Source organism: Lepeophtheirus salmonis, chromosome 4, assembly GCF_016086655.4.
Source record: "Lepeophtheirus salmonis chromosome 4, UVic_Lsal_1.4, whole genome shotgun sequence".
NCBI lineage: Eukaryota > Metazoa > Arthropoda > Copepoda > Siphonostomatoida > Caligidae > Lepeophtheirus > Lepeophtheirus salmonis.
Window position 1 is genome coordinate 37,592,792 of NC_052134.2, and position 11,581 is coordinate 37,604,372.

The 11,581-nt window shown below is 28.9% G+C and overlaps 1 long non-coding RNA gene across 1 annotated transcript; it reads left to right on the forward strand.

Annotated features, from left to right (window-relative positions):
- Positions 1-5,486: 5,486 nt before the first annotated feature.
- On the forward strand, positions 5,487-6,292 carry LOC121116501 (uncharacterized). Its single transcript, XR_011779547.1, has 2 exons — positions 5,487-6,085; positions 6,150-6,292. It is a non-coding gene; the product is annotated as an uncharacterized lncRNA (long non-coding RNA).
- The last annotated feature ends 5,289 nt before the right edge of the window (positions 6,293-11,581 follow it).

An 11,581-nucleotide genomic window follows, 5' to 3' on the forward strand; every position in this document is an offset into this window, starting at 1 on the left:
GATACAATTTGAGTATTGAGTGAGTTGATACAATTTGAATGAATTGTGTGAAACATCTGTTCTTTTACAAAAACCTCGATAATGGTCGTGAAAAAGTCTTTAAAAAGCAATATTGTTTCAACTTAAGAACCATCTAGCAAGTGAAAAATATTTTTTGAATCCAATATGAAAACACGTCACAGTACTGCTTGGCTCAAATACCAATATATTACAAAGAAAAGAAAGGGAATATTATACGAGGAGCACTGTATAAAATGAATGAAATCGGGCAGGCGTTTATTTCAATTCATATTTAAAAAGAATAATAGCAGGAAGTACTTTATATTAAAAAAAATAAAAAATGAATATGACCCTTAATCGAATGATCTAAAATAATCCCTGCCTGATCAAATGATATTAATTTTTTTATATCAAGCTGTCGTCAATATTTTTTATTCTAGAAGAGAGAACACCTAAGTATTGAGTGAGTAGCTACGTGGAGTGTGTTCATGAAAAAAAGGAGAGACACACTAAATATTTGGTGGAAAGATATATTCAAAATTATTAAAGCAAAATGTGTTTGTTCTTCAACACTTAATAAATGTCGAGTACTACCGCTTGTAGAATACTGAACCAATGAGAGTTAAAAACGTTGCAATCTTTTTGACTCTATTCCAACTCTATTATTAATTATTACCTGCAACACAAGAATGACTTGCAAGAACAAATTTGATTACTTTGTGACCTCAACTTTCTATTAATTCACTCATATACTCAACCATTTTAATTATATTGACTTCTGGACATTTCTTCTATTATATTTATCCCTTACTAAAGAAATGTACCTATTATCCAGAAATTCATTTAACAAAATATTTTTTTAAAGTTTTATATGCTATAAAATTGCAAAGCAAATATTTAATAAGTAATCATATTAAATTGATAATGATACTAATTTTATTATTTGTAAACAGTGTTCATTAGTTGACAATTTTATTAACAATTTTGAGATTGTAAATAGAAAAAAAAAGTGATTAGATGTACAAGATAATTATAATGTTTGACGATATAATTGACTTATTCTAGAGAAGTACAAAATATTTTTCACCATGGTAGAAAAAGTTAAAAAAAAATGTTTTTGAAAATTTCATTTTAAAAATTTAAATCTCACATGTTTAGCAATATGAACTAAATCTGCAGGAAACATCTTCAGAAATTTGTATTTAACACCATATGATTAATTTGAAAGCAAATTAAAGAAGCATTATGTACGGTTACAAAATTAGAGATGGATTTCAAAAGAGATGAGTAGTCTTAAGATTACATTTTTTTTTTTTGAGATAATAACTATTTATAGTTATATTATAATTTACTGTGTTTAAAGATTAAAACAAGTTCCAGTGCTGGGAGATTAACCCTGAAGATCTATTAACGAATCTAAAATTTTCGTATCCTATAGAATAATTTTCCAAGAAAAGGTATCATATTTCAGATGTAGACAAGTCAAGTTTTTAATTTTCACACAGGATTTTTATCTTTTTTTTCATTTTTTTAAGTCAAAATTTTGCCGTTTAGAAAAAAAAGCTTCAAGAACCAGATTTTTATGTTTGATCTGACCACGATTTTTTCCTAAATAAAGATAGATATAAACTTATTAATATTACATTTATACATACCTTTCAAAACATATTTCCAAATCAATCCTCGATAATGGTAAACTGTTATGAATGGATTAAATATATTAATTATAATAAAAAATAATATTTAATAAAAATCAGTTTAACATATTTTGGTTGTAAAAAAAGAAGGAGGGGGGGGGGGGAAGATCCTTCTGATTTCAAAAAAGGATTAATCAAATATTTAAAGAATTTTTGTTTTTCTTATTAATTTCAGTATTTGTTTCTTTATTCAACTTTTGTCAAACAGAAATCTGGGGTTTCAGTGAATTGTTAAAAAAGTCCTCGAAGCTTAAGACAAGAGGCAATTGGTAACCATAGTTCTCTCACCGACACTGATTCATTGGAAGGCCCAGAGAGGGCTCAAAAAAGAAAAAATAAGAACACAAAAGTGTTGATGACACCATCTAGGCCGACAATTGTGAATACACCTACAAGGAGTAACTCTTTACCTGCGAGGAGAAAGAAAACTCCAAAAAACTAAACTTAGTAAAAAATACCACAACAATGAATATGAATATGAAACTGTCATATCTAGCTTATCATGCAAACTCAATAACTTCTCAGAATAAAGTGTCTTCGATATTCAATTATTTGAAATCTACAAGCTTTCGTGACATTGTAGCCTTACTGGATACGAGGCTAAGGGATTTTAAAAAAAATTCTCATTTTTTCCTCAGTCTCATTCTTTTTTTGAGTCAGCTGCTACTTCAAAAGCATCCCATTCCTCTCGAAGAGAGTTTTGTCACAAGTCAAATCTCAAGTGTTTATTGAGTCAGATTGCAATGTGAATTGAGAATTTTTGCGAAATATGGCCCATATAGGGACGAAGTTGACATCTTTTCAAATATAGTCTCTGGAATAAAAAAGTAAACTATATTATATTCTTATTTCATCAAACTTAGAATAGTTTCTCACGGAATTCAGAGCTCTTCAACCTTACATCTCCGATTACTCACCAATTATGGAAAACTTTCATCTCTCTAAGCAAAAATTTAAAACATGTTGGAAATTAAATGTATCCCTCCTCAATGATAGTTCCACGCGTAAAGAAATAGGAAAAGTTATTGGCGAATGTATCTACTGGCTTTACAATAAAATACTTTCCCCGTGCTCATGCCTCTGACGTGTAGAAGAAGGGTCAAATAACATTTTTGTCGGCAAGAGTATAATCGCTGCATTGGAACAACGAAAGGAAATAAACCGTCTTCAAGAACGTAAAAAGTTGATATTCAAGAGGATCTGGATAATATTGTTTGAAATAAAAACGAAGGCAGAGAAATAAGATTTAGTCAGAGTTGATTAAAAAAAACATCAAGGTCTAGTGCCCTTCTTTGGCGAAGAAAAAAATTTCAAAGTTCGAGGAAAATTGTTGCTTTAAGATGCGAGAATGGAGAGGTAACTCAAGACTCCACAAAAATTAAACAACAAATCTTGTAGTTTTAGTCAAATCTTTATAAATGTGGTCACTGTCAAAACAAGGTTGTCTAAGATGGAAAAAGTGGCGAGAAGAGTTCTCACTGGAGGATATATATGACGTTATTAAGGATCAGGACAAAATAATTTATTGTAGCGGGTTCGATTCCCATCCAAAGAAATATAAAAATATATAAAGAATTATAAAAAAAATTAAATCCCCACATTATCGGGTTTTCCATTTGAATTTCATGAAATATTTGTGAAAAAAACTATGTCCCATATTAGAAGCTTCTTACCAAGAGATTTGGAACTTAGTTTAGGGGCTTTAACTGTGGTTCCAAAGAAAGCCAAATAGAATATAGTAAGTTATAGACCAATAACACCTCTTAATACCTCGTACAAAATTCAAACAGGAATTATCGAGAATAAAATAGTCGAGACACTTCCATCCATTATAACAGAATTTTGGATGTTTCATTAATTGATAAAAAAGTCTTCAGAAGCTTAAGACATGAGGCGATTGGTAACCATAGTTCAAATAAATGTCTATTTAATACAAAGAGTATTCTCAAAGATATGTATTTCGATGCCAGATAATTAAGTTAATTCATTGAAATAATATTTTTGATATTTTTCAAAATGTCAGAGCATCTAAAAATAAGTGTATAATTTTGATTTCCGTCATAAGGAGGCAAGAAATGAAGTTTTGACATACACATATTTTTAATCCAAACTATATGGTTGACCTTTGCTTGAATTTTAAGTTCATGTATGCATTCATTCAATGTCTTCCTTGGCATGTATTCAGATACTATCACGTTTGTGTCTGCATTCCAATAGATACAAGCTGTAATTTAAAAAAATACATTAATTTCTTAATACAATTATTTAAGACCTTGCCCTGTTTTATGTAGATTTTTTCGAAATGGGATTCATCTATCCTATATTGTTCGATTAATTTACAAAACCCTCCATCATACTGAAAGCCCCGACATTCCTTTGATTCTTGGCAAATTATTGCACAAATCATGAGGGTAGTACTTTGAAATGTTTGAAACACAACGGAATTAACTGATCCAGTTTCAAAGTACATGATCCTTACTTCACTTGCAGAGAGTATAATGACAAATGAAATAGATTTATAGATTTAAAAGGATTTTTATGTTTCGATTTGTGTCTGTATTAAAAGTTTTGACACTATAAGAATAATCAAACATAAGTAAAGCTAATTAAAAAATATCATATGAATTATTAAATCTAAACTGTGACATAAAACTATTCGACTTTTGAACTTTTTTAGTGCTGTGTTGATTTTCAAACTCACTAAACCCAAATGGACTTTATCTTTTATTGAGTAAGCTTAATTTTTCCTAATTCAATGTTTTGAGTTTAATGATGCCGCCCCTAAGTGATTTTCTAATTCCTTACAATTTTTGATTAAGTACCCTTTTCTAAAAAAAACAAAAACATTAGCACGATCTTACAATTGGTAATGAAATATAAGGTCATTAGTACAAATAAAAAAAAAGCAAAATGAGGTAAGTAATGTACATTAGGCATTCATATGAAGATAAGTGCAACATAATACTACAGGGCATTAAATTAAATGCAACCTTTTTCATTTCAGCTGAACAGTGAACATCTTTTCTTTAGGAATCAAATTATTTTTTTTTAAAAGACAGTGGATATGTTAATTAGCCTGATCTCTCAACTGTATAAAATTTAATTAAAATTTACTTATTTTCTCGAGATATATTGATATCGCTGTAATGACTAGAGCAAACTATTTAATACACATTTATTTTTGATTAAGTTTATTAAAAATGTTCGAATTTGTTTTTTTCTTTTTTCGATTGTCCATGTAATAATTAACCCTTTGCTCCTTCCCTTCAAATCACTTCCTTGGGTGTTTAGCAACCCCCACATATTCTTAGTACTATAACAATATTAAAATATAAGATGACGGACGCTCCTAGAAGAGGAAATTTTGAATATATAAATAGACTTCTAATCCCAAAATTAACCTAGATTAGAAATTTTTAATGATATATTATTCATTTTTAATTAATTGGAGTATCTTCATCTTAGCAACTAAAGAAAAACATGAATATATATATATATATATATATATCAAGCATATAATAAGACTCCTCCCATTTGATGCTTAAACTAATGAAATGCCATCACAAAAAATTTAAACGGTAAGTAAATCTATAATTTTCAGAGAAGGCTGTGTAAAATATGATTTATAAAATATATCCAACGGACACTTAAGTCTTTGGGACGGATATCCACCCCGAAAAAATACTGAGGGTACTCAAAATACAATTTTATATTAAGCTCACTACTTATTTACAAACTGTGGCCAAGGGTTTGTATATTAAACAAGAGAAAACATAGCTTAGAAATGTGAAGTCAAAAGATTTTTTTTTTAATTTAGCTTTTTTTAAATTCAATTAACGTAATTAATATTATTTATACATATATTAATTATTTCTCGTCAAACTGCATATTTTTATAATAAAATATGGAGGTCATTGCTAGATATTTGAAAAAGGGAAATACATGATATCTACGTGATGATGAAAACTATTTAATCTCTAAGATGGGTACCAGGAGTGGGATGATACGGTGGCTGTGTCGGAAGTACTGAGAAGATAAGTGTTTAAGTGTGGCCAACACCATGGAAGGGAAGGCTAAAATCTTTTTACAAGTCTTTTACAAGATTGTTTACAAGTCTTCCAATAATTATCTTGCTGGGATAAGAGAAGTAATGGCAATGAAGATGGTCGAAAAACAATTACAGAATGCTTCGAAAAACTCAACGGTCCCTCCTAGACGAGTTACGCTTGACATTTCAAATAAGATACAAAACATTCATTGCAACCTGACATCCAGTAAAGCCAGCATCAGAAGAATTATTCAAAGGATATGGCAAATAAATAAAGCTCGTCTCCCATTGCCTCTCCCATTTGAAGATGTTATTTCAGTTAATGACTCAATCACTCAAGGTAACTTATTCTACAGCAAATATTTATTTATAGATTTTTCTATCATATATTTTTTCTATTGCAGAAAAAATTAACAGGGATGATGTAAAAGGAATGCTTATTTTTATGTCAAGTTTCGGACAAGAAATACAAAAATCGTCGAGTCTATGGATGACTGATTATATGTAAAATACAGAACTAATTAAAAAATAAATATGTGGTGTGAAATCATTAGTACTAACTTTAATTACATAGTATATAAGGTCTGAATGTACTCATATTCAATTTTCATATATATACATAAAGTAAACTGTGAACTAACTGAGCTAAGATATATGGGATTTGGTACAAATGTCAGGGATAAAAATATCCTGGATACAAATGTGGCAAAATCATTTAGAATACCATTAAAATAAATATTTATGATTTATTTAGTTATTCTGGGTTTTAGTATTTCGACACATAAATCTATATACATGTTTAACTTTTATTATTGTTTAGATTCAATTATGAATTGGTTAATATATTTTCGATACTAGGTACAACATCTCATAAGGAAGAAGATAGTAAATCCAGGGCTGGTTTTCGTCTGAGATGCTAAAATGTTTCAATCAAATAAAAAATCAATCTTATAATAATTGGAATAAAATATGAGCTCATTTGCTGAAGAAATGGTTTACTCCACAAAAAGAAATTTTTGTATCATTTTTCCAATATTTTATTATACAAATGCATTATGATTGTTCTACTTAAGTAATAATAGCTAAAAAAAAAAAAAAGATTTTTCCTCATAATCATTATTTTTTGTTATGACAACTTTGATGTTGTACATAGTATCTAACATATTACACATATTTTAGAATGATAAAAATATTCTCATGACATTTCTACTTTTTCATATAAATAAGGTTAAGGCTTACGTTTCAGTTTTGACCTTTTGCCATTAAAACATTTTACATCATGTGTTAGCCTTGATATAACATTTACAAGTCATATATATCTGTAGTGTACACAGATTGTACAAGTTACAATTTCTACTTCTCAAGGTATTAAATATTTATAACTAAAACATTAACCGATTCCGTGAAGAATTTCGGAAAGTGGAATGGTTAATACTTTTGAAATTAAAAATAAAATTGTACCTTCATGTTGGGTGACAAACAGTCCTCATCCGTCAGGGTATGTCTTCATTATATTTCCTGTCCAGAGTGTCTGAGTAACCTTTTTATAGATTCATGAAATGCCCAACTTTGTATGGGATAACTCAACTTTCAGGACAAAAAAGAGGACGTATATGAATGCAAGAAGACGTTTGGTCTATTTAATTTAATATATGCCCATTTAAAAATGTTCTGTAATTATAAATAATATGAAAAACACAGTAAATTCAAAAATATAATAAAATAAAAATTTGAAAATTTTATTAAAAAAAATCTAAGATAATATCAAAAGAATCACAATTTAACTAATTACAGGATATTTACCCTCTCCTCACTAAAACCGACAATAATTGGGCCTTATGTTCTTTTAAAAAATAAAAAAATACATATTCTAGCTATATGATAATTATAAAACGGGGGTAGCCATGCCCCCTGATCTCCTCTATTACGTGGCCCCTGATCAATGAATTAAATTTCCAACTACAAACAAAAGATACCCTTTCATTTTGATCCAATATAACTACTTTGTAATTAAGTAGTTACGATTAATCTAACTTTGAACATTTGAATTTTATAATTTGCAACACAATTCAATTTCCCTAAGAAAGCCATCTCATTTTTATAATTTTCATATCAGTTACAACCTGCACGTCTCATAATGTATTATATAATTGCAACATAAGTTTTTTTTTTTTTTATCTACTACTAATTGATGCTGTAATTTTATTTTGATCAAATAAGATTAATTTAATGTGAGTATTTGAATAATATATTGTGCTATATGATATTAGTTTTTATTAAAAAGATCCAACATACAACCATTAAATATGTATAAATCATTTTAATTATCCTCATCACATGCACTGATACTTTATTAGTAGAGACGTATATTATGTATACATTTTAAAACTTATTTAAATATCAAATTGTACACAACATATTTGTTTAACCTTGTATTAAGGGATCATACTAGATAAACTGAAAAAGTGAACACTTAGTACAGATTACTTCTTAAACCTGGTTTTGGTATTTTGAATAAAAGACTACAATAATGAGTAAAATTTATGCCCTATTAATATTGGAATAAGTTATATTTATTCTCATTTTTCTTGATAAATTTAAGAATAATGTTCAGAGTAGGTACCCAAAACTTGTTATAGCATTTAATTACAATTTGTTCCTCCTTACTTTTTACTACGCACTCGAACTAATATACTTTTGTCTTAGTTGAAAAATGCAGGAGGAACAACAAAAAAGTAACGTATATATAATTTCCTCTGCAGCGGTGTCACTGTAGAGAAGGCTACAGAGACTGTTGACATTTCCATTTGGATTACCTACAACACCAAAAAGTCCATTACAGGCCAATACAACATAAAAGAACCAAAATTTTTGCATGAACAATATACTGGACTTCTGAATTACCTCCATTTACTCACGTTTTCCGTAATTTATTCATGCTACAGCCAGTTTTGGGCCCCCACTTTGTATGTGTATTATTTATTAACTCGTCAAAGGAGGATATATGTCCATAGCCGGCCACTCCTTATTTTTATTTTACTTAAAATTGTATGTAATCTTAGAAAAGTGACTGTTAAAAGTAGATTTATCTATTAACCTAAGTAGTAGATATTTAATCATTTGTGTGACTGATGGGTGGGGATTGCAGGGACAATATTTATACAGTTTATTTGATTTATTAAACTCCGGTGAAACAACTATATATGGTCGCTTTGTGCGGTGACATGCTTAAATCAGATGACTGTTACAGCAGGTCTGGCCGTACATACCATATACATACATAAATATAAAATATTTTTTGTTCGCTTCGTTTGATTCAGATTACATAAAAAACCATGTTATTTTTCAAACGTGACTTATAACCCATGTTAAAACATGAAATAAAAAGTGTTCAACTCGATGATAAATCACACAATGATGAAATAATCTTGGTAGAGGTTATTTAAAATAAATATATATTATATGGATGAATGTGCATACAAATTTACAAAATTTATTCATACATATATTTTGTATACTTATAAAGTATTGCATAATTTTTAAGTAATATCCCATAAAGTCATGTAATTTATGATAAATGTATAATTTGATCAAAAACAACCCGTTGACTAGGGGAAAAAATTGAAAATTATAACCATCTAACTGTAAGACATGATGTCATATTTATTCTTAAAAATAAATATATTAGACTGTACTAAAATGACAATAGTTAGGAATTTGGTATCGCCTGATATTTTTTACTTTTCTATTTTACTCATCCAAACAAGGAAATAACCATTAAACGTCCAAAAAAATGGGCCTTCATTGATGTATTTTTATTTGAAAATCTGTAAAAGATCGAAAAAGAGGAAATTTTGATGTTGTTTCTTTAAAATTTAAAATTGATTTGAATCCATTTACAGTATTTTTACTAAGCATTATAGATTACACAAATATTTTGCAAAAATATTTTAACAATCTTTCTCTAACTTGCCTCAAAGTATGAGTATTTATGTTTCAAGCATGCCACCAATAAATAAATATTCTCTTTTGATAACGCGTATAACCAACATTTATATAGACGTTTCTCTTCATTTTTACTAAACAAATCTACTTTTTTCATACAAAGTGTTTAATATACTATTATTAAATATACTTTTTTTATTCATTTGTGCCAAGTAGACACCTTATCTTACCAATTTATAGTTTTATCCTACAAAAACTGTCAATTAAACTTTTAAAAATACGACTTTTTATTTATTATTCATTAATGTCTTGTGTTTTTTTTTATTTCAGTATATTTTTATATTGTAAAAGTTTTATACTTTTCATGTATTATGAATATTTAATTTTTTTTTTTTTTTGGTAACCTTTCAAAAAAGAAACTGTTAATCCATTATTATTAGAAGCAATTATTATTACTTCTAATTATTTTTTGTTTTATTAATAGGGAAAAATAAATGCTATTTGAATGTCGTTCTGATATGTCTCTCTTGTCCACAAATTTGAGCTGATGCGTTGGTTACTTCTTGCACTGCACGCTCACACCTTTGTTTGTGGCATGGCATTTTGAGAAGTTGAAGCGGTGAAGAGACAAAACTAATCTCTTGACTTTGAGGAAAGACTACTGTGATGAATGTGTGGCCGTACACTGATACCTCCAAAATCCCTTCCATCTCTTATTTTTTACATCTTGAATTTTCTAATTACTTTCTACGAGCTTGATAGTAAAGGTAGTAGAACATGCTCAAAATGAGCATACCACACACCTTTCTCCACAAATTTCATGGCATTACTTTTTTTTTGGAAGTGCATCTATTTTTATTCATGCTCTGAATTAATTGTATTTGTTGTAACGTGTGTGATGAACCAGTTAAAATATTTAAATCCACTTTAATTTTGAACCACATATGGGAGTAAATATTCACAATAAACAAATAATAACATTGATATATATTATTTATATAACACTGGCCAACACAATTTTTCTTTCATGGGGTGTTAAAGTGAATCTAACTCCATTTTGGCTATTGATTCCAAATCTGTCATTATTTTTGCCTATCCCATCAAGTTTTTGAATAACGGGGTGATAAAAAAATACTATAACACATACCAAAAATCCTTAATTTACAAGAGAAAAATAATACCTTATTTTTGTTTTTTATGATTTTATGTGCATTTTGGCTGCTGATTTCAATGTGTCACTAGTTGTTGGTTATCACATGAGGTTTTTCAACTATAGGTTGATTAAAAGGTTTTATTTTATTTTTCAATACAAGACACAACAATTTAATTTTGTTTACACATACAAAACTGAAAGTACTAATATATATTTGACAAAATTAAATATTATTAAAAACATAGAATGTTATATCAAACTAGCAAATGCAGGAACAGTGTATTTTTGTTTATAGACAAACATATTAGTTTATTTTTGGGGTAAACTCCCTTTTTGATGACGCACTCTTATTTGGAGCCTCTGAATGATCCGTCATCAAACTCCAGCAGTAATCACCCGTCATATGCGAGTCCCAACGACCTTGATATCTGTCTTCCATGACTTTAATGTCTTGGTGGAACCTCTCACCTTGTTCGTCATTAACATATCCAAGGTTGTCAGGAAATGTGTCCAGGTGACCGTGTAAGTAGTGCAGTTTGATGCTCATTCTGCACCCGAGCTCTCATAGACTAAGGAGAAGTTCATCCACAATCTCTTGGTAATTGTCGTTTTTCTTGTTCCCAAGAAAACCTTGCACCACATTAGTAAATGCAGTCCACTCTTGAGATTCTACAGCGGTCATCCCCTTTATGAAATGTATGCCATGATACATGTTCTGATCTGGGGTCCGTCGAATAT